The following is a 23,308-nucleotide window of genomic DNA, read 5'->3' as shown; positions in this document are numbered from 1 at the left end:
CACCTGTGAATGTCCCACTTGGGTGAACTTGATATTCTCCAAATAGAATTGTCATCTTCCAAATTCCAAAACATTTCCTCGTTCTGGGCTTCCTTCCTGAATGAACTGGGAACATCATCTACGCAGCTGCATAAACCACATCCTGGAATTCATCTGCAGCCATACTCTTTGCCTAACGCTCTCTATCCAAACAATAAGTCCTGTTAAATTCTAAATATATCTTCAGTCTAACCACTGTATTTTGTCTCCATAATCATGACAGGTTTCAGGAAATGAAAAAAAGTACAGTGTAGTTGGGCATAGGGTTAAGTGCAGGTGATGCTAAGGCATTTAGATTTTATCTCAAAGTCTCCATCCACCACCTCTCACTTCCCACTCTCGATGCTGGAGTCCTGGAGCTAAAAAGTATTCAATGACAATAATTTTGAGCTGTTCAAAATGGGATTTTGTAGGATAAGTAACATTATTTTCAGTTGGTTATCTTTTTTACTCCCCAACTAACCAATGTGGTTTCCCAAATAAAAAAGATACTGGGTTAAATAGAATACTGGCGCTGCCCTCTTTATAAAGTTACTGTAGACAATAGCGATTTCCAGATAAGTCTCAAGGACGTAAAGTAGTGCCTTTGCAGAACCATCAGAGCTCAGTTCTGCCACCTTTGAGAAACGACGCAATATTTAAGGTAAACAAGTTAAACTGGATGTGTATGAGGGTGAGGGTTAGGGGAAAGAAGGATAGTAGAGATGAGAAACAGGCTGGATCTAATGACTCACAGGCACAGCTGACACATGATCAATTCATCATTAAAATGGCACTAATATAAAGTTAATAAAAAGCCATAGAGTAATCAGGAAGTGCCTTAAGTTAGTAGTTTCCAAGAGTTCTTTGTTATGCCACCTATATCTGCCCCAAACTATAAGCATTAACCAAATTTGTTAAAGGTATGGTAATATGGAGGCGGGGTGGACACACACAGTAGAAAGAGAAAAGAAAAATGTACTAGTAAAATTTTACAAAAACAACACTGTGAATATACTGAAAACTTCTAAATTGTACACTTTAAATAAGTGAAAATTATGGCTTGCAAATTATATCCCTAAGAAGCTGTTTTTAATAAAATCTGCCAAGACAGGAATAATAAGTAGAGTTGTAAAAATCAATCAACACATAGCAATACTCAAAGAAAGAACAAGTAATTTTCCTTGATCCTACAGAATAACCAGCAACAAGAGTCATTTTTATATTTCTTGTAACAAAAATAGGCAAACTACTACTTATAACCAAAAAAAAAAAAAGGTGAAAAGATAGTGTCAAAACACTTAAAGAAAGCAATCTGTCAATTCCTACTTTGAATATTGCTTTAATTTCACTGTTTTCACTACCAGAAGACGCTGCTCAGTGAGATTATTATGTTTTCACAAACAGAATAATCACATCTGGAAGTTTCTGCCAAACTAGTATCTATGAAATTATAATATGTATCACAAAGAGAACTATTACAAGCTCAGAAAAGGCATGCAAGTTTCAATGACTAGGGAAACAATTTGATAAAGAAAAGACAAATTCTCAGTCAGTGATCATTTCCTTTTCAAGACAGGGTTTGAAAGAAAGGTACGAAAGATAGATGAAAAGTGGCAACACTCAGTTCCTTGTAAGCACACTTGCTGGGTGCTTTGGGAAAGAGGCAGGATGTAATGTTTTTAGTCTCTCTCAGAAAAACAAGTTCGTTCATGCAAAGACAGAAAGTAGATACCATGCATGGCTGAGTCTCTGCTGTGCACCTCAACTGTCACAACATTGTTAATCAGCGATGCTCCAGTACAAAATAAAAAGTTTAAAAATTAATAAAATACAATAAAAGGCAGATACCAAAGTGGAAGGTAGGTGTATGCTCAGAATATGATCCACTGGAATAGAAATTAACTAGGCCTATCCTCTGATCTCATTCAGTTTCAGCTGATCAAGCAGAACAGTCCAGATGATATAAAACAAAACAAAAACCTACCCTTCAATTTTTATCCTCAGAGATAACTTGCTCAAAGTTGCCCAAGGAACCAAACATAACTCACTTTGGGTTTTAAGTTAAAACCTGTTGAATCCACTGTGACTCAGCACACAGGTATCACTTAAAGGTGCCTGAAACCAGACTAGCTTTAATATGGTACACAAGAGACAGCCAATGAATCAGGCACAGAATTAGGCAGGAAGAGCACTGGCCTCAGAGTCAAAGTTTTAGATACAATCTCAACTCTGGGAACTCTCCAAAAACTGAATTCAATATCTGTTGAAAGGAAAGAGTTGCTTTTGAATTTTTACACACCTACACACCAGGCATATAGTAGATGCTCAATAAATGTCTTCTGAATTATCACTATAGAGAGCTAACGTTGAGCAAGCACTAAGGACTTCATATGTATTATATCATTTAATCATTACAATAATCCTATAAAGTAGACTTTCATATTACTTGCATATCACAAATTCAGAAATTGAAGTTTAGAGAGATTAGTAATGTGCCCATGTGACTCAGCTGCTGAGTGTCAGAAAGTGGACTGCAGGGCCCCAAGCTGTTAACGTGCATTTAGGCACTACTGCCTCTCTGAACTCAGCTGGGCATTGGCCAAAGTAATCATAGTCATCAATGAACATATGAGGCTCCTCCGATTTAATGTTTGTTTTATGGCTTGCTTTTTGCCACCACCTGTCTTCCTAGGAGCATTAACCTTGGGATCCTCGTTAACTCAAAACCCAGTCCGCTGAATGTAACCATCACCCTGAAACTTGCTGGAAATGCAGAATCTTAGCCATATCCCAGAAACAGAATCCAGGTTTTAACAAGACACCCAATGATTCAGAGGGACCTCAGTTTGACAGACACTGATTTAGACTAGCTCCAAAATGATATTAAGGCATGTTATGACAGGAGGAAAGTAGGCCTGAGAAGGAAAATACAATAGAAATGTTATAGTCAGTGAGAACAAAACCAGCTTGCTACAGCTGTGTCAGGACCTTTATTCACCTAGATAATGGCACACAGATATTTATAAAGGACCTAGCAAAATTGACTTAGCAGCAGCAGCAGCAAAATGCCTAGGGAATTGATGAGACACCAACTGAATCTAAAAGGAGTATATCTATAGTCTCCCACTCTCTTAAAATCGCCAAGCCTGTGCTTTTAGAAGAACATATCATGTGGCAAATAAAAATACACAAAGTCTTCGGCAAATACTGAATCTCTCATCAGGCTAAGGGCAGAGCTGTGCTATGGACTGATAAAACTCAAGACCTGGATGATAGATATTACCCTTTGATCAGAATCCAAAAGTCAGTTCTTAACAAGGTAACTTTATCCTTTTGAATATGAACACATTTTTAAGCACAACACTAACATCAACTTAAATTTGAGTTTAAAAATCTTGATTTAAATTTGAGCTATTTCAGTATGGCTTATGGCTTTCTTTTCAAAACACACACCTACATTTCTAGACAGAAAGTGGCCTATATTTTTGGCCAAGGAGTATAAGACAGCAGCTCTTCTCTCATGAGAGATATGAGTTGTGTTGTGCTGAGTCAGAATCTAAAGAAGCATCTGAAGGAGCTAATTTTTACTCACTATTTCTTACTCACTTAAACAGAGTTATAAAACCCCAGTAGCTCCACATAACCAAAAGTCACGCACATGACTAAAAGTTATCTTAGTAGGAAGTGAGATATACAGGTCACTTTTGTCTTTATTCCCACTTTTAAAAGAAAAAAACTACAGTCCTTTCCTAGCCGCAATTCTATGCTTCCCAGCACTAAATGTGCCCCACACAGGTGGAAATCCATTCTCTTCTTCAGTTCTTTGCTCTCAGTCATTTGAAATCTACTAGGCAGTTTCTTCGCTTTCAAACTTTCAACTATATATTCTTGACAATTTCTACTTCCTCCTGTCTTCATCTAGGGAGAACTAGAACTATCAGAATGGATTTCTTGCTAAGTAACCATCCAGATATCTCCTGGAAGGCTTCCTTTCACCACAGTGTATCTGAAAAAAGAACTGCTTTTAATACTCAACCCACTTAAATTCTGTTACCGTCAAGAATTGTCCTCTGAATTCAGAGATTCTATACCAACTCCATCAAATAAGTCAGGGTTTTACAATAAAGACAAAGAGAGGATTTGGGCATGCTCAAAGTCAGAGGGCAAGCCGGAAGCAGAGCAAAGTTTAGAGCAGTGCAGTCAGTCCTAAGGATTCTGATTCAGAGTTGAGTCCAGAGACTACAGAAACAGGAAGACATGTATTAACACCAAGAAGCATTGAAGGTGTAACCCACAGGCCTGAGTCAGTCAACGATGGGGTGTTTAGAGGCCTGAGGGGTCCCATGAGAGAATCAAATATACAAGAGTTTCCTACAAGAGACCCAAATTCCCAGTCTCAATGAGGCCAGCGATGGACCATACTGAAAACCAGCTGCTGCTGCTGCTGCTGCTGCTAAGTCGCTTCAGTCGTGTCCGACTCTGTGCGACCCCATAGATGGCAGCCTACCAGGTTCCCCGTCCCTGGGATTCTCCAGGCAAGAACACTGGAGTGGGTTGCCACTTCCTTCTCCAATGCATGAAAGTGAAAAGTGAAAGTGAAGTCACTCAGTCGTGTCTGACTCTTAGCAACCCCATGGACTGTAGCCCACCAGGCTCCTCCATCCATGGGATTTTCCAGGCAAGAGTACTGGAGTGGGGTGCCATTGCCTTCTCCGAAAACCAGCTGCAACTGTGCTAACCCAACCTCATTGCCAGTGGCCCTGTTCATAAATCCACCCACTTTGGAGCATAATTTAGTACTATGTTTGTAGAGTCACAAAATATTTATGGTCTTTGATCTGGTAACCACACGTTAAAAATACAGAGAAAGGGACATACAGAAAGTGGTTCACTGCCAAGGACAAACGCAGACATCTGCGTTTAGGTTTAAACACTCACAGGTACAGACAGTGGTTGCCCAGATTAGCAGCCGTTTTGTGCAAAAGCCCTGGGGATCTGGGATGAACCAACTTCACTTCAGGGCTCCTGAGGAGGAAGTAACAAGAATGGTGGGAACACATGCCACAGTCAGCAGAGTTGGTCTGAATCGGTTCTCCCTTCTACAGACGGCAGTGAAAGGGAAAGCGTTAGTGGCTCAGTCATGTCCGACTCTTTGTGACCCCATAGACTATAGCCTCGGAGAAGGCAATCGCACCCCACTCCAACTTGCCTGGAAAATCCCATGGACGGAGGAGCCTGGTAGGCTGCAGTCCATGGTGTCGCTAAGAGTTGGACATGACTGAGCGATTTCACTTTTCACTTTCATGCATTGGAGAAGGAAATGGCAACCCACTCCAGTGTTCTTGCCTGGAGAATCCCAGGGACAGGGAAGCCTGGTGGGCTGCCGTCTATGGGGTCATACAGAGTCAGACACGACTGAAGCGACTTGGCAGCAGCAGCAGACTGTAGCCTGCCAGGCTCCTCTGTCCATGGGATTCTCCAGGTAAGAATACTGGAGTGGGTTGCCATGCTCTCCTCCAGGGGATCTTCCCAACCCAGGGACTGAAACCACATCTCTTACGTCTCCTGCATTGGCAGGTGGGTTCATGACCACTAGTGCCGCCTGGGAAGCTCAGTACCCAGAGAAGCAGCCAACAATTCCAGTTTGCTGGTCGATCTACACTTGGACCTGACTGAGGCCACAGAACAACAAAGGCAAACCATGGATACTCAGAGAATAGGGACCAGCTTGAAGAAGTCTGAAAATGTGACATTATAAGGAAGGGTTGAAACAAGCTGGAGTTTTTAAACTGAACAGAAATGAGAATGCGGGTATCAGTATACATTTCCTCTGTGGTTTCAGCGGACAGAACTGGAACACAAGGGTGGATATTCTAGAGACGCTCCTGTCACATCAACATAAAGGAGAACTTTCTAACACTTTGAGCTCTCTAGGAGTGAAAGAGTCCTGGTGAACGGAGAGCTTCCTAAAATAGGAAGTGCTCCATCAGTGCCTGGTTGGCGCCGTGTCAGCTTGCTCCAGAAAAGCCTCCTTCTTGGTCTCAGAGGCTGCAAACCCAGGCCAGACTTCTGGGGACCACCCTGAGTGGAAGTGGCCCCCTCAGGCTCCACCAACTTGGGCTCCACTGTCTAGGGAAAAGCTAGCACAAAACCATGAACCTGGCAAAAAGCAAAGGGAGGAGAAGATGGATTCACTCGGGTGTCCAGCATTGTAGCAACTCACATGGGAAATAAAGATGCAGTTTAGATGAAAACTGACGGACTTGAGCTCGGGCGGCAAGAGGCAGTGCCAGGGCCTGACCTACTAAATGTTCTGGTTCAACCCTAATGAGCCCATTTAAGGTGCAGGACAGTTTTACAAATGACAGCAAAGCCTTGGTGAGATCCACATTCTTTCCTTCAGATGTAGGCCTTCTCGCCCCAGTTACATACCTTAAGTTAAGCCTCTATCCATGCTTTAGGGAATAATTTTTATCCATACTCTATGAAAACCTGCTAAGATCCCAGAGTAAAACAGATGCGAAACTTTGGACTATAACTTATCAACATTTATGAACCCTGGTTTAAGCTTACTGTGAACTTTGTGATTCAACTATATCGTCAATGTTGCAATCATTTCACCTAAATTTCTCTGATGAAAGGTGGTGGGTGTTAACCTTTTGCAGCAAACAAGTGCCTTGTTTACATCAGGTGATCAGTGGATACTTCTCCCAGGTGAAGATGAATAGCTCAGTAACCGACCTACTGAAGGGCCTCAGTCTTACTCCCCAGATGATGCTACTTTGGGTCCTAGAGAAGCCATAGGCTATGGCTCAGTCCTCTGTTAGTCAAGGTTTACCTAAACTTCTTTTGTCAAAAACATTTCTTATAATTGAAAACTCTGTAAAACCAGGTATAGTTAGGAATTCAAGATAAGATCAAAATTCTCTCTTCCACAGTGTTGAGCAACTACCATGAGTCAGGTGGTAGAATGGAGTTTAGGAGCACAAAGGTTAACAGCTCTCATCAGAAGCTCACAGTCCAGGGGAGGAGACAGGCTTTTAAGAGCTAATTCTCAGAGTGTGAGAAGTGCACTAGGAGCTCACAGGAGGAGTTGCTCAGCCTGAGGTATGGGGAAGGTTACTGCTGGAAAGGCACACTGGCAAGGAATCTCGAAGGCTGGGTAGGAGTTCACTGAGCATGCGTGTATGCATGCTCCGTCATTTTAGTCGTGTCCAGCTCTTTGCGACCTTATGGACTGTAGTCTGCCGTGCTCCTCTGTCCATGGGATTCTTCAGGCAAGAATACTGGGGTGGGTTGCCATGCCCTCCCTCCAGGGGATCTTCCTGACCCAGGGATCGAACCCAGATCTTCTGCACCAAGGTGGATTCTTTACCACTGAGCCACCAGGGAAGCCCTCACTGAGCATAGAAGAGAAAACACATTCCAAGAAAAATGAACAGTGATAGTATGTTGGACTACCTAACCTAAAGAACAATAACATTATCCTTGCGTGTGTGAGCAGCAGAGTGAGGCAGGGTGAGGGCCATGACAATTGTTTTCAGATATCTGGGGGACAATCTGATTAGGTGTTTGCTTCTCCGTGTAGAAGGTATTATAAGAATTGGAAAGCAGGGTGCCTATGAGATTGTACATTTCAGTTTAATATATACAAGAACATTCTTTAAAGAAGGACTATTAAGAAACTGGCTGTCTGGAGTAGACAAGTTTACTTCATAATTATCTAGTTTTGGAGTCACTTTGGGTTCTAATTGTAGCTTAGCTCATGGTAAGCACTTAATAACCAGTGGCTATCCATAATGTGAGATGTAGAACTCATCTTCACACTGTGAATATCCACACAAAACCAAGCTGTCATCTCTGGCTATGTCTAATGCTTGGGGTATAAGTCTAGGTAGACTAGTGACCATCAAGCTCCCTCCCAGGTCCTAGCCTGGGACTGTTATTTGAATGTCTCTGCCCATTTCTGATCTGCAATATTCCCCTCAGCTCACCAGGAAAAACACTAAAGAAATGTCCATTCATAACCTGCTATCTATAAAAGTTAGCTCTCATTACTATGGTTATTATTTCCTCGATATTGTCCTTCTAGTAACCTTATCATCCCTGGCTTTTATTCCTGTGAGAGTGGGTGTATGTGTTTAATGGTATGCAAATTTTCTTGCAAGCCAACTCAAATCCTTAGTAGGAATATATGATGTCAGAAAGAATAAAATAAAATAACTTCTATAGTTTATTATAAATGACACTATAACAACAATAGGTAACATTCACTTAACACTCATTGTGCATCAGGCATTCTGGGAGGCCTTATATATAAATTATTTCATTTAGTACTCAGAAGAATGCTGAAAGGTAAGTACTAGTATTATAATCCTCACTTTATAGATAAGGAAATTGAGTCTTACAGAAGTCCAGTTTTCACTCAAGATTCCAACTAACAAGCAGTGGTCGAACCTAACAATTTTGTAACACAGCCTACAATGATCACATATTAATAGATATGTACTCCCACATATTAAAAAAATTTGAATACTAAATATTTTTATTTAAATATTAAATATAGGGACTCCAGAAAACAAGAATAAGCCATTTAATCTAGTAAATAGGTGACAACAGTGAGTTCGTTTGGTTTCGATCTTACATTTCAGGACACTGTTGAGAAGAAAGGGGCCATAGAGTAACCAGGTCATGTTCACTGAAGTGGTCTTTGATCATCACATTAAAATTTCCAGCTTTCTCACCTGTATGATTCTATTCAAATGAAATGTTCAGAATGGAAAAATCTAGAAAGGCAGAAAGCAGAATAGTGGTTGCCTAGCGCTGGGGGAGGAAGAGAGCAGGGGACAGAGAATGGGTTCAAGGTTTCTTTTGGGGGTGCCAAAAATGTCCTAAAATTAGGTTATGGTGATGGTTATTCAGGGCTTCCCTGGTAGTTCAGCTGGTAAAGAATCTGCTTGCAATGCAGGAGACCCAGGTTCAATTCCTGGTCGAGAAGATCCCCTGAAGGAGGGCATGGCAACCCACTCCAGTATTCTTGCCTGGAGAATTACCATGGACAGAGGAGCCTGGTGGGCTACAGTCCATGGTGTCACAAGCAGTCGGACATGACTGAGCAACTAAGCACAGCACACGTGGTTATACAACTCTGTAAATACACTAAAGGAAACAGAATTGTATGATTTGAAGGGGTTAACCCTGTGATGTGTAAATTACACAATACACAATTTGAATAAAGCTGCTAAAACATAATCCCCAGGGTTCGGTGTCCAGTGATCTTCAGTCACTCCCTGTGGCTGCTGTCTTCCAGAATAAACATGGGAACCAGATGTGCATTAAGTAAGCCTTTATCCGAGAACAAAATGTTCGAACAACAACGATGAGAATAAAGACCACACCTGTGAAGCTGGTCATTTTTCCTTGGAAGCCACACTGAGCCTTCAGCTTCTTTCTCCAGTGTTATGAGGTTAGTGCTGAATGGTATTAGCTTTTGATTTTTACCAACCCAGGGAAAATGGAAACATAGTTTCATTCTTTATACAGAAATATTAAAAATAGCAGCAACAGGGGAATCAAATGACCTCTAAAAGCCCCAAAAGATTCCAATCCAGTTGACTAGAACCTTGGGATCTCAATCATTCTGGGCTTCCGGGACCTCATCTGGAATAGGACGAGGAGGAAGAATGAAGTCAACTACTCCAAGGTTCTTTTCCACCTTCAACATTCCAGTCAAATCATATCTTCTAAGGACTGTCTCAGTGTGTTGATTTGTCCCATTGGGCATGCATGTGTGTGCTCAGTCATTTCCAACTCTTTTGCAACACCATGGACTATAGCCCACCAGACTCCTCTGTCCATGGGATTTTCCAAACAAAAATACTGGAGTGGGTTGCCATTTCCTTCTCCAGGGGATCTTCCCGACCCAGGGACCGAACCTGTGTCTCCTGTGTCTATTGCATTGCAGGTGGATTCTTTACCACTGAGCCACCTAGGAAGCCCCATGTCCCATTCTAAACACCAGCAACAGCCCTTGAACAAAGGAATTGTTATCAAGACATCTGGACACACTGGAAATCATGAGTGTTTTTCTTGGACTGATGTCTCAAGTATTTAAGTGCACTTCTTCCCACAGCCCCTATTTAATAAACTATCTATCTTATAATTTTATTAGCTATAACATCTAAGATTTTAAACCTGGTACATAAAAATCAAAAGGCAGTTTCCTAAAATAATGAATGCATGCATGCTAAGTAGCTTCAGTCGTGTCCAACTCTGTGACTGTATGGATTGTAGCCTTCCAGAGTCCTCTGTCCTTGGGATTCTCCAGGCAAGACTACTGGAGTGGGTTGCCATGCCCTCCTCAAAATAAAGGCAGCTGTATAAATGCAGAAAAATAATTGCTCCTCGGAATAAAAATATCCTCTCCTTTATAGAAATTTATCTGGCCTCAACTCTAACCTGTCTAACTCCTCATCTATTTTAATTTTTATTATAAAACATAAATTCCTCTTAAAGGAAACCTTAAATTTACAAAGTATTTGAGGAAATTAAAATCATTCTTAGAGCCACCATCTTAAATAGATTATGGGTGATGTTAAGTTACTATTAAATTTTTGTATATCTTGTCTTCATTTTTCTCTTTCCATGAATAATTTATATATTTTTCAAATATAAAGGGACTGAACTGAACTGAAAGGAAACATAAATATTAACATGCAGAAGAATATAAGAAGAAAATTAAAACTGCCAGAAATTCCTACCTTTAAAATAATCCCTAAATCTCTATTAACTTGAGGTGACCATACCTTCTGCTCTCTCCTTAAGAATAACATATACAGAGAGATATATTTTAAACATGGCCAAGTATGAGAGACACAAATAGTTTGAGATCCAGTGTTTTAACTTAAATATCTGTCACCACCATTTCCTCCCCTGATATTTTTTCCTAAATAGTAATAGCAACCTAATGATCCATTATGCAATTTTCTTCTAGTGTGTATTTCAATTGTTACCAACTTTTCATGATAATAAATAACACCTCAATGAATATTTTTGTAGTTAAAGCTTTTGCACTCCTATCTGGAAAATTCTAATCTATCACCCTAATCCTTTTGTGATTTCCTCTATTGGGTTTTGGCTTCCCAAGTGGCTCAGTTGTAAAGAACCCATCTGCCATTGCAGGAGATGCAGGTTCGATCCCTGGGTTGGGAAGATCCCCTGGAGAAGGAAATGGCAAACCACTCCAATGTTCTTGCCTGGGGAATCCCATGGACAGAGGAGCCTGGCTGACTACAGTCCATGGGGTTGCAAAAAAGAGTCAGACACAACTTAGTGACTAAACAACAACTGTTGATTTTAAGAAGAGAAAGTACTTCCCAATCCAATGGTTAGAATTATTGTTTGATTTCTTTTTTTAAATTTAACTCCTTAACCTATGGACTGTATTTTTAAAGATTCCAAACTTATTTGTCACATGTTTAAGCTTTGGCCAAATCTAGAGCAAGCTATTTGCACAACATTTTAAAATGCACATTTATGTTTTTTAAGGAAATACATGTTTCATATTCTTGGCTTTCCACTAAGCTTCAGAAAGCCTTCAGGAATGACAAAACAACCAGAACTTTGATTGTCAGCAGGAAATCATACTGGTCAGGAACGAAGAGGACACCACTCATTCAGGCCAAATAAAAGCTAAACAAGTAAAAGGCCAATGTTTGAGTCTTAGTGGTTTTATTATTTTAGCCTTAAAAAGTCTCAAAAGTTCCAAGATTAGCTTATGCAGTTAAAAGACAGTTTTTAAACCTGTGGGCTTATTCTCCACAGGGACTGGTCACCATTGCTCTCATTTACTGACCACTGACCAAGCTCTGCATTCTGCTTCGCCACTGGTTCTCTCCACTCATCACCAGCAGAACATGTGAGAAAGCAGAGCACAAGCTCAACCCCCACCCAGTGGAAAAAGAACACAAAGGACATGCCTTACTGGTTGATGGCAGGTCAACAGGAGCATCTTTGAGTAGGAAGGGCAGCACAGATAATAGTATTTCATGGCTGCTGCTTAGTAGTAATAAGGATTGGATTATATTTCCCAAAGACATCAACTTCTCACTCCATTTCTTCCCTACCACATTGCCTCTCTGAGGCACAACAATATTACTGCCAACTAGTTGTTAAGACTTGGGACAAATTATGTAACTTCCCTGGGACAGTTTCATCAACTGTAAAGTGGGGATAATAAAGACAATTGACGTCTTAGGGTTGTTGTGAAGATTAAATAAGAGGCTGACACAAGGGCTGGCCCTTAGGAGATGCTTTTTGAGTGTTAGCTGTTACTCTTACTATTACCTTCCCTCTACTGCTCCTGCCATGATTACTAATATCATCACCTCCAGAAATGCCAGAAGGTCAAACTTAATTTGGGTTCTTTAGAAGGAAAGAGGGAATAGGGGATGTCTATGGTCAGATCAGACCTGGGAATAAAATCTGTCCTCAGCCTTTGCAATCCCTCTGGGAAGTTAGTACATACTGTCATTACTAAAATAGTGAATTTCTGAGGTGGGTGCTATCACAGCATCTCTTGCCTTCTGTCTGAGTTGCTGATGATGTAAGCACAAGACCCATTCACGTGGGCGCCTTCAATGTTAGCAGGGCTGGAAACAAGAATTCAGTGAGTTAGGCATGAAAAAGGCAAAGGTGGCCGTATACGAATTTGACAAGACCAGAAACTAAGTCAACAGCTGACAGCTCCCCAAACGTGCACACTGAAGATCAAGCTTATGGGCAGGAATCAGACTGATCTGGGACATGAACAGACCCGGCTGATAGGTGAACATTTATCAAGGTTCAGAAGTCAGAAAACCAACTCCTAATATCACCATTCCTCCTGATTATTCATTTCTTTCCTCTGAGTCCTTACGTTCTAGTGACATCCACCGTTCCCAATGTTTGGGGTATGGGCCAATTTGTGTTGAAATAATCTGCCCTAGGATTTGTCTCCAACTCTGAATCTAAGCTTTGTTTTAAAAGGAAATAAGGATCACATGCTTCTGGAACATAAACTATGTTCATAACCATCTGAGATTTATGAGGCATCTGGAGTACTTCTGACTGTTAACAAGAAAGCATGTTGGATAAAATTTAATCGGCTCAGAGTTTAACCTGATATGGAATGGGAAAAATGCCCGTCTCTACTTGATTTTAGTCAAAAGGCAGAGATGTAACAAAACTAAACCAGTCTTGCAAGATGAGAATGAGAATTCCAATGTGTGTGCTAAGCCTGGAATCAGCAATAAGATTTGCTTTGATCCCAAGTTACAGGTTTTGAGCACTCCCTTGTACAGTCTTTTTTCCCCGTCATGTTTGGAGGAAGCTTACTGTAATGGATACTCTTTAGGAAAACCCTAAAATGTGGTTTTTACAGAGTTTCCTCTCTTATTCTATCCTTTGTCACATTGGTTTTTTTCTGTTTCTCATCAGTAGTATTTTGTTTTGTTATTATCTGTAGAATAAAAAGCTGTGAAGCACTTGGGAATATAGAAATTGAGACATAAATGGGTCTGCTGTGAGCTTTTTAGGATTTATCCATGCCAATTAAGCACAAACGAGTAATCAACAAGTAGAATGTCTTAACACTGTCCTTTAAAATCAGGGAGCAGGTATAATCAGATTGACAAAAGTCTTCTTTAAAATGTTAATAGTATTTAACAATAATAGCATTATGCAGTACTAACACATTAATATTAAGCAAATTATACCAATCTCTGCTTTTTTTTTGGATTTACTGTTGAAGAAAACAGTAGACACAGGGCAATAATCAGATCAGATCAGTCACTTAGTTGTGTCCGACTCTTTGCGACCCCATGAATCGCAGCACGCCAGGCCTCCCTGTCCATCACCAACTCCCAGAGTTCACTCAGACTCATATCATACAACTGTGTCTCAGAGGGGATAAAGTCCAGTCCGTTTTGCAATCCTGAGATGGCATGCAGACATAACTTTATAACTTCAGCCTCAGTGGAAATAGGACTGGGAACTTTAAAGTTTAGCAAATCACCTGAGAGATTTTTCTAAGTATAATATCTACTTCTGTCTTCCTTCTCCCTCAGTTTTGTATTTTTAGACAGAAGAGAACATGAGCGAACAGATCCTTTCTGAAACACTGTATTTCCCAGCAGGGAAAAGAAAGAGGAGATTAAAATGGTAATAATAGAAGTATATTGACATATTTTAAAACACTGGTGCTTACCTTGAACTAAACCATACCTAAAGTAACATAAAAGCCAGTATACTTCATAAGAATACTAATACTTCATAAGTACTTCATATACAAAACTGAAAATATCATCAAATCAAACTACTCTTGTGAAACTACTTAATACCAGATTGCTTTGGTGACAAGTGAACAAAGGTAAAATTGCTCTCGAGATGTCTAAGTTAATGAAATTAAGCAAGATATTCTCTTGATACTTCACTTTATTGACTTAATTTCATTTTAATACTATTAGCGATAATTTCATGCCTTCCAAGGCACACTCCGTTTTGACTGTCATATTTACTCCTAGAGTAATCTTCAATCCTGAGGAATCACTTAAGAAGAAAAACAGTGATGGCTAAGAAAGGGATTCAGTTCAGCTTGATCCACCTGTGCACTCTGTCCATGTCAACTGTTTACACAGGTATTTTCTGAGGCATTCTAGAAAAATGCCAGGCTTTTCAAAAAGAAAATTAAAATGATATTCTGGTTCCTTTAACCATAAGTAGTAGGCCCTAGAGAAAAATACATCAGACAAGTTTGCATGCTGGCTGGGACACAGCACACTGTTGCCTTGTGCTCCAAAAGGTAAAATAAACCATGTATAAAATCATAGCTATTCCTAGAAGACATAATGAGAAGATACAATGAACGGCATTCTGCAAAAGGAACTGAAAATGCATACAAACAAGCACAGATTTCTAGACTGCACATCTAACACAAACCAGTCATTACTGCATGGCTTCCTCCTGCATTTAATATTGTCCAACAATGCAGATAGTATAAGGAAGACTATAAACCTCAGACCTCCGTAGGATCAATGAATATTATTTTCTAAAAAAACGCAGCAACAGCACAAATGCCATGCCGACTGTCATGTCATTGCCCCGTGAGAACAGAAAGAAAGTCTGACACATGAAGCAGAAAGTTCAAAATGTTATTTACTAACCTGGTGCCCCCGTGAAAGTAGTTGCTTCATATTGCTTTAAAGAAAGAATCCTTACTATGAAACCAATCTCCAGAGCAGCTGACAGCTGAGAGGGGAAAAGAAACTGACCACCCGGAGAGTCCACAAACACAGGAAAGCAAGCCCCGTTTTTGGCTGACTCCCCAAAGGCAACTTAAGTCATAGCCAAGCCCACAAAGCACTTTAGCCTATAAGCTTTAGTAATGAACTTGAAACCACTCCCATATGTTAAATAGACACTGGGCTGCTGTGAGAAATAAAATCCATGTACAGAATGAGCTAAGACTTCGGGCTTCATTTTTGTACTTGCTGCCCAAGAAAACTGTAACACATCAACTTAAACAAAGAGCATTCTCACTCCTTTCTCTCCCTTCAGATGCTGTCTTAAAGTGACTCATTCATTTTAAACAAGAGGAATACAGTCTGCCCTCCATTAGGGCCATGAAATGAGTTTTATATTGTTGCCCAAGTTGGTGGTGGTGGTGATGGAACATATAGCACTATAACTTCATGTTGCCTAAGAGGGACCATATTAAGTTATTGTTTCTGAGAATCAAAGTTACATACTATCACTATTCCTACATTTTTGAAATATATTGTTGTTGTTGTTCTTTAGTCACCAAGTCAAGTCCGACTCTTTTTTGCAACCCCATGGATTGTAGCCCGCCAGGCTCCTCTGTCCATGGGATTCTCCAGGCAAGAATACTGAAGTGGGTTGTGATTTCATACTCCAGAGGATCTTCCTGACCCAGGGACTGAAACTGCACCTCCTGCATTGGCAGGCAGATTCTTTACTACTGCCACCAGGGAAGTCTCTTAAAATACATTAAATAAGCAAAAAAACCTCATTAGTCACTGAAGTCTAAAAGTTAAAGTTCAGGGGGAAAACTTATCAAAGAACTATCTAACTTCTGAGTCTGACATGGTGTCTATAAATCTGAAAATTACTTGTAATTCTATTCTACCATCTACAGTTAGGTTATTTTATAAAACAAAAAAGTTTTTTTTGGTAGTTTTATAATTGTTTAAACTAGAGCTTAATATGACTCACTATGGTTTTAAAATAAGAAATTTATTTTTCATTCTAAAAATAATTGATAGTTTCCTTAAGACATTTATTTTAAAAAATAATGTTCCCACATATTGCTTCTTAAGAAAGATTTAAAAATCCATGCTCTGCTTTTTAACATAAAGTGCTCGTGGTATACACAATTTTTCCCAAGTTTTCAACACCAAGAGCAGTTTTAATTCTTGTTTCCATGATTTCTACCTTATTTTTAGAAGACCTATTTAACATAATGGTCAAGATTACCAAATTCAATGTTTCTTCTGAGCCATAAAGATGGGACCAAATAGTCCAAGGAAAATTTGCAATACTAACCACGTACTTTAATAACACTTGATTCTTTTGTTGCCAAGTAGATTTACATGTATTTACGGTAAAATCCAAGTTACTCAAGACCCGTGAAACATGTCATTAGCATATTAGCTCAACAAAATCAGACATGAAAAGCCCTATAACTGCCTCAGACCTAATAGTCGCCCTCCGCCCTCCCCCATCCACTCCCAGGGTCAGAGCTCAACAGTTTCTCCAGGAGTCAGTTCAGAATGAGGGGGAGCCAGGCAGCCACTTCAATGAGAAAACCAGCCTCAAGACTTTGGCCCCTGCGTTATAAAGGAGCCAGTGCCCCACCTGGTGGCAAAACCAAGAAAAGGCTGAAATAATTAAACCTCAGGGGAAATAACTTGCCATTGGAAGAAAAAGGAGAAGAAAAGGATGAGTTATAAGAGCACATTAACATCACATACAATATGTGGTAGGAATCATGAAAAGTTTCTTTCCCACAGACCAGAATATTTATAGAGGGTATTAAAATATTCATGCAAAAGAAAAAGTATTATAATTACATTCAAAACCTGTGGATCTGGTTTACAAGCATATATAATGATTTACATTCCCAGAGAAATATTCTCATAAATAATATTGATCTTTCCTTTACCCAAAGGGCTGCAAGAAAAATTCCTGTGAGACCAGCATAATCTCTGAAATGTAAGAACCCTGAATACATCCCAACTCAGCGAGCTAACTGCTGGTGGGACTGTGTCTCCATCATTCTGTTAAGATGCTGTATCCCCAGGATTCTTCCTATCTTTCTTTCAAACAGTATTTCCTTTTGTCTAATATAAATTATTTCTGTTAAAATCGATGTTCTGATATCCTCAGCGGAGATGAAGAACAGTTAAACACTGGCTTTTGAATTACATGACAGTCTTTAATAAAACTCCAGCAAAAATAAAAGTATAATAGGATGTGACTTTTAAATAAGCCCAGGCCATGCTACTGGAACTAAGACTAATATTACAAAACTTACTGAAACTAAAACTAGTAGCTAATATTTAAGCTCTCACAATAAGTTAGGCATGGTTCTAAAGTGCTTCAAGAGATTAATTCATTTAAATCACACCAATCTATTATTTTGCCAGTTTTACACATGAGAAAGCTGAGGCCTCTAAAGAGTAAGTACCTTGCCAAGATCAAACAGCGAGTGGTGGAACTGGGATTAGAACGCAGGTCATCTGGCTCTAAAGTCAGTGCTGCTAATCACGTAGGATAATAATGCTGTCCTCCCCCGTGAGTACCACTTGTGAAACTCTGCCAGACTCTGGTCAAATGAAAGGGAGCAGGAGACGGTTGGACAAGAACTTTCTGTGGACAGTGCTTGTGATAGAGTGCTGGCTGGGAAAGGCATCCCAGCCAAGCAGCCACAGAACTGAGACCTGGAGGCCATAAGGCAGGTGAGGGATCCCCAAGCAGAGGGCACTCACTCAGCCTGCCAAGACAAAGGGGGAAGTGGGAAGCAGGCCACCAAAGGGACCACAGGCAGCCTGGTGAGGCTGGGAGACCAACAGAAGAAAACTCTGTGAGAGAGGCAGGAGTCCTCTGATGTCACATCGTGGAGATAAAGAGGTATCACCAAGAGATTGTAAACCATAATGTGACCAGATGTGTGTGTTGGAAAGAGAAGTAAGGAGGAACTACACCCTGCAAGGTAAGCAGAAGTTTAGAAGACATTCCAGGTAAAGGAAATGACACATCAGTGCTTTAAAATATACAAGTCTACACTTCCACTGATATTATCAAGGAGACTGGGGCAGTAATCCTGGCAGCAGCAATGCTCACTTACTTGCTCAAGCTAGGTTCGGGGCCTGAGCCATGTGGAGGTTGTTAATGCCACCAACAGAACTGGGCACACAGAAGGAAGAGTAGGCTGGCAGAAGAAGGAGGGGTGGGATGGACAAGACAAGGAGGTGGTTTTTGGAGGCTATCAATAAAGGGTGGCTATTATGTTATTACTTTTTTGGTATACTGATAACTGTATATCAGTCTAATTGGTTTCTTTCGTAACGCTATGCAGTCTGGTATTTTCTCTTAAGAATCTTTGCTGCAAGAACTTTTGCCTTGCAACTAATTGGCTGCACGACAGCTTTACTATAAAAGACAAAATCATGAAAATAAATTAAAATAGGGACATTAAAAAGGACATAATGAAACTTGAAAAACTAATAACAAAACCTTAAAACTACTTGAAAAATTGTGAAAGCAATGATACTTCCTTTCTCAAAGTCAATCATTAATGATTCAGGGTCTAATGTTGGATATACATCTCCATGGTATTAAAAAAAAAAAAATCTGCTGTAAAACTCTTCAGATTTCCCTGTAAGTAGAATGAACAGACAAGAGATGCTGCTCTCTTTCTCTCTCTCTCTCTATATATATATATAACATATACAAACATATATATAAAGCAGTACATATGTGGACTACATTAAATGTTACATGACAGTCCTCATTTCACCAAATCACCTAAGCCAGATTCTGTGCCAAATACCAAAATTCTGTCTACATCATGTTCTGTACTATCAAATAACAAAAAATGTCACCAGTTTCATAAAATTTACCAAGAATCATGTAACCATTTATTCTGGGGATATTGGAGGAGTTTGAGTCTCCCTTTGCCTTCAACTTCTAATATTGAGTGATAAATCTGGTAAAGGTGACATTATAAGATGAGATGTATCTAAATGAGCTAAAGAATCGATAGGTAATATTCTCAAACAGTGTCATGTATTACTAGCCTCCACTTTTATATTTGCCATCGGTTGGTAAACTTTTGGTTCTGACAAGAGAGAGATGGCTGTCCCCATGAAAGGATTAGCAAACTGTTATCATTTTTTGAGCACCGAAGAATTGATGCTTTTGAACTGTGGTGTTGGAGAAGACTCTTGAGAGTCCCTTGGACTGCAAGGAGATCCAACCAGTCCATTCTGAAGGAGATCAGCCCTGGGATTTCTTTGGAAGGAATGATGCTAAAGCTGAAACTCCAGTACTTTGGCCACCTCATGCGAAGAGTTGATTCATTGGAAAAGACCCTGATGCTGGGAGGGATTGGGGGCAAGAGGAGAACGGGACGACAGAGGATGAGATGGCTGGATGGCATCACTGACTCAATGGACGTGAGTCTGAGTGAACTCTGGGAGTTGGTGATGGACAGGGAGGCCTGGCGTGCTGTGATTCATGGGGTCGCAAAGAGTCGGACACGGCTGAGCGACTGATCTGATCTGATCTGATCATTTTCTAGTACAGTATTCAGCCTGGCTTTACACTCTCTTATTTCACACTTCAGGAAGTTTTCTTATCACTGTATTTTCTATCAAGTTGCTATAACACAGTTGAAACCAATTGTCAACCACTTTCTGTTTTACGGCAAAACTGCCTTACGGCCAATTAATTGTGCAGTAAACCTGCTTTATGGCAAAGATGTTTACTGCAGAAATGCCTAGAACCTCTAATTTTATTCACTTGAAAGTATGCATTTAATTTAATGCATTAAGCATTATTTTGTAAAGGGATTCATTAGCTTCACTAGAATGCCAAAGGGGTCCTTGCAAACTCTCAAAAAAGCAAAGAACATCTGATGCAAAGGATGGGGGGCGGGTAACACAGGAAGACACTTAAAGAATTCAGAAAAGGGGAGACGGAGTATAAGATGACCAGGATTCAAATCAAGGATATTGATTTGTGTTCTTTCCTCCACCAACTCTACACTCTAAAATAATAAAAACAGAATCCCTTCATTTGTGTCAACAAAGTACTTTCACAGGTTACAGCTCACTGCTGCTGCTGCTAAGTCACTTCAGTCGTGTCTGACTCTGTGTGACCCATAGATGGCAGCCCACCAGGCTCCCCCGGCCCTGGGAATCTCCAGGCAAGAACACTGGAGTGGGTTGCCATTTCCTTCTCCAATGCATGAAAATAAAAAGTGAAAGTGAAGTCGCTCAGTCGTGTCCAACTCTTAGTGACCCCATGGACTGCAGCCTACCAGGCTCCTCCGCCCATGGGATTTTCCAGGCAAGAGTACTGGACTGGGGTGCCATCACCTTCTCCGTACAGCTCACTAGCTCATCACAAAGACCCAGTAGGAAGTAGGAAAAGGCAGGTGATACCAACCTGCCTGAAACCTCAGAGAAGCCGCTGCCCAAGAAGACACCACTCCTTGGGCCAGTCCCAGGCATGGAACCTGGGATCTGCCCGCCACGCCCCCCCCCCCCCCATCCCCCGCCCACAGAGCTGAAGCTGTAGTCCTGAGTGCAGAAGAGGCGATGACAAGCCCTCATATCACATTAGCTAGAACCTGATCAGGAGAGGACAGAAGAGTGTACAAGTAGATCCTGCTTCTCTTCAGGCTTCCATTTGCAGGCAGGCCTAACAATTTACTTGGATGCTTTGCTCTTAACTCTTATTTAATTTTGATTTGTGATGGGGGTGAATTACAGGACTTACAGTATTTCAACTGTTTGATTTTCCTCTGGCTGTAACCAGAACAGAAGCCTATACTTAAGCAATTAGTCTGAAAATAGATAGACAGGCTGAAACAATGTGCTCTCTGTTCTCTCCTGGCTGTGCCCACCAACGGCATTCATTATTTAATCTGGGACACGTGTTGTCAGGGCTGTGTTAACAACAATGTGTCTTATTGTCTTCATATCCATTCCCTATTCTGCCACATCTGTCATGGCTCATATCTGTTTTGCATCTTTTTTTGTTTTATTTTGATTCTCTTATTTTTACAGGATCATTTTCTTAATTACTACAAATTGCTCTGAAATCTGTTCTAATGCTCCAAAAGGTTACATTTATTAACTTGCTGATAAAAAAACTTAATGGACACACATTCTTTTAGATGCAAATCTATATAAAATTATATTATTAAAGCAAATTTTATCTCATAGTTGGTTAGATAACCTATCCTTTTTAAAAAAAACAATCTGATCAGTTCACAGATCACTCTGGCCTCTTCTCATATAAGGTGTTTCCTTTCACATGATAATGAGAAGGTGGCTATACATGACTGACCAAATATGCTTGTAGGGGAGGAAAATTTTTCCCTTCTAAGTTCTTTGGCTGGTCTAATAATTAAATTGATACAGACAGATTAACAAGAGAAAAATTAATTTTGTATATATCTGAGCTGATAAAAATGTGGGATGCAAAGAAGTAACCAAAGAAAGTAGCTTTCATACCTTTTAGACAAAAGAAACAATAAATTTGTGAAGAAATGACAAAATACAGGGGTTTGGGCTTGGCCCAGCAAATCAGTGAAGTAACAAAGTTTGTTTATACAACCCTCTTGGCCCTGAATTCCCTGTCTCTGGCAATGAGGATGCCTTCAAACCTCCTGGTACAGGGAAGATCCCTTCTACCTGGGAGATTTAGTTCCTGGTCTCAGGGAGACAAAGGAGGATCAGAGTATTCTTGTATCAGCTGTTTCTTAAATAACTTTAATTCAAAATAATCAATATGCCTAAGTAGCATATTTTAGGGTGACATACACTTCTCTTTCATGTTGTTCAGAAAAAACCCTGAGTATTTCTCTTTTTTTGGAACAAATATATGAATATTTTTATTTGTTCCTTAGTCTACTTCTTTATACTTTTCTAAAAAAGAAGCAAATGCTTAACATGCTCTTTTCCCACTTTCATCCACTATTGAGGAGTGAAAAAAATGAGTATTTCTTAATATGCATATTAAAATGTAATTATGTTTATTGGTTGGCCTTTAATTTCTAAGTTTCTCTAGTCTTTTAAAAAATTTTATTTTAAATTGGATGATAGTTACAATATTGTGTGGGTTTCTGCCATACATAAACATGAATCAGCCATAGATACATAAATGTTCCCTCCCCCTGGAACCTCCCTCCCACCTCCCACCCCTTCCCAATGATGCAGGGAACCCAAATCCAATGCTAAGTTTTTGTATGTAGTTTTTCTACTCTTTTAAATAAGAAATCATAGTGAAAACTGTCCCTTGCCTTTGAGTCCTAGCCACTTGAGTGAGAATTCTTGTGGATAAAAAAAAAAAGAGAGAGAGTTTAAAGTTATCTTACAGGCTCTGGTTACAGAAGGGCAGTGTCCTCCTGTGGCTCCTCTCCTTGGATACATGGACACATGGACTTCGCAAGTCAACCTACTATCTGGGCATCAGAGAGTAATAGCCTAGGGCACTTGTACTGTGGGGGAGAAGGGAGTGAACCTGGCGAAGGCAAGCCTGTGATGCGTTACCTTCTTTCCTAACCATGCAGAAGCGCTTCCTTCCTTGCTTGTCCAACCCAAGTAAGGACGGGCTTCCTGTCGCCCTGGCAGTTCCTGTAGCCTGAATCATTTGCTTTCATTCCTACCTTGTTTTCTTTGTGCTGCTCTCAAACTGCTTCCTCACAAGACCTCTCCCTCCTGCCAAACCGATTTATTACATTCTTTACCTCCCCTAGTCCTTAGGGTTTATGTCACTGCCCCGCCTTTGATGCCCATGCACCTCATGGCCAATAAAGGATTAAAATCCAGGATGGGGAACACATGTATACCTGTGGCGGATTCATTTTGATATTTGGCAAAACTAATACAGTTATGTAAAGTTTAAAAATAAAATAAAATTAAAAAAAAAAAAAAAAAAAGGATTAAAATCCTTCCCAGCATTTCAAGAGGCAGCCCAAATCCACATGCTCCATGAAGCC

General features: G+C 40.2%; 1 protein-coding gene across 6 annotated transcripts in view; it reads right to left on the bottom strand.

Annotated features, from left to right (window-relative positions):
• Positions 1-23,308, bottom strand: part of PLD1 (phospholipase D1) — a 278,672-nt gene that overhangs the window by 197,658 nt on the left and 57,706 nt on the right. Inside the window, exon 1 of one of the 6 annotated variants that reach the window (XM_044944862.2) lies at positions 15,222-15,517. The exons of 2 other annotated variants lie outside the window; for them this stretch is intronic. The gene's annotated coding sequence lies outside the window, so the exon portion shown is untranslated. Of the gene's footprint in view, positions 1-15,221; positions 15,518-23,308 lie in introns of those variants that run through there. 3 more of the 6 variants (XM_044944860.2, XM_006068127.4, XM_006068130.4) reach the window with 3 other exon arrangements.

This window comes from Bubalus bubalis, chromosome 1 (assembly GCF_019923935.1).
Source record: "Bubalus bubalis isolate 160015118507 breed Murrah chromosome 1, NDDB_SH_1, whole genome shotgun sequence".
NCBI classification, from domain to species: Eukaryota; Metazoa; Chordata; class Mammalia; order Artiodactyla; family Bovidae; genus Bubalus; species Bubalus bubalis.
This window is presented reverse-complemented; position numbering and strand designations above follow the sequence as displayed.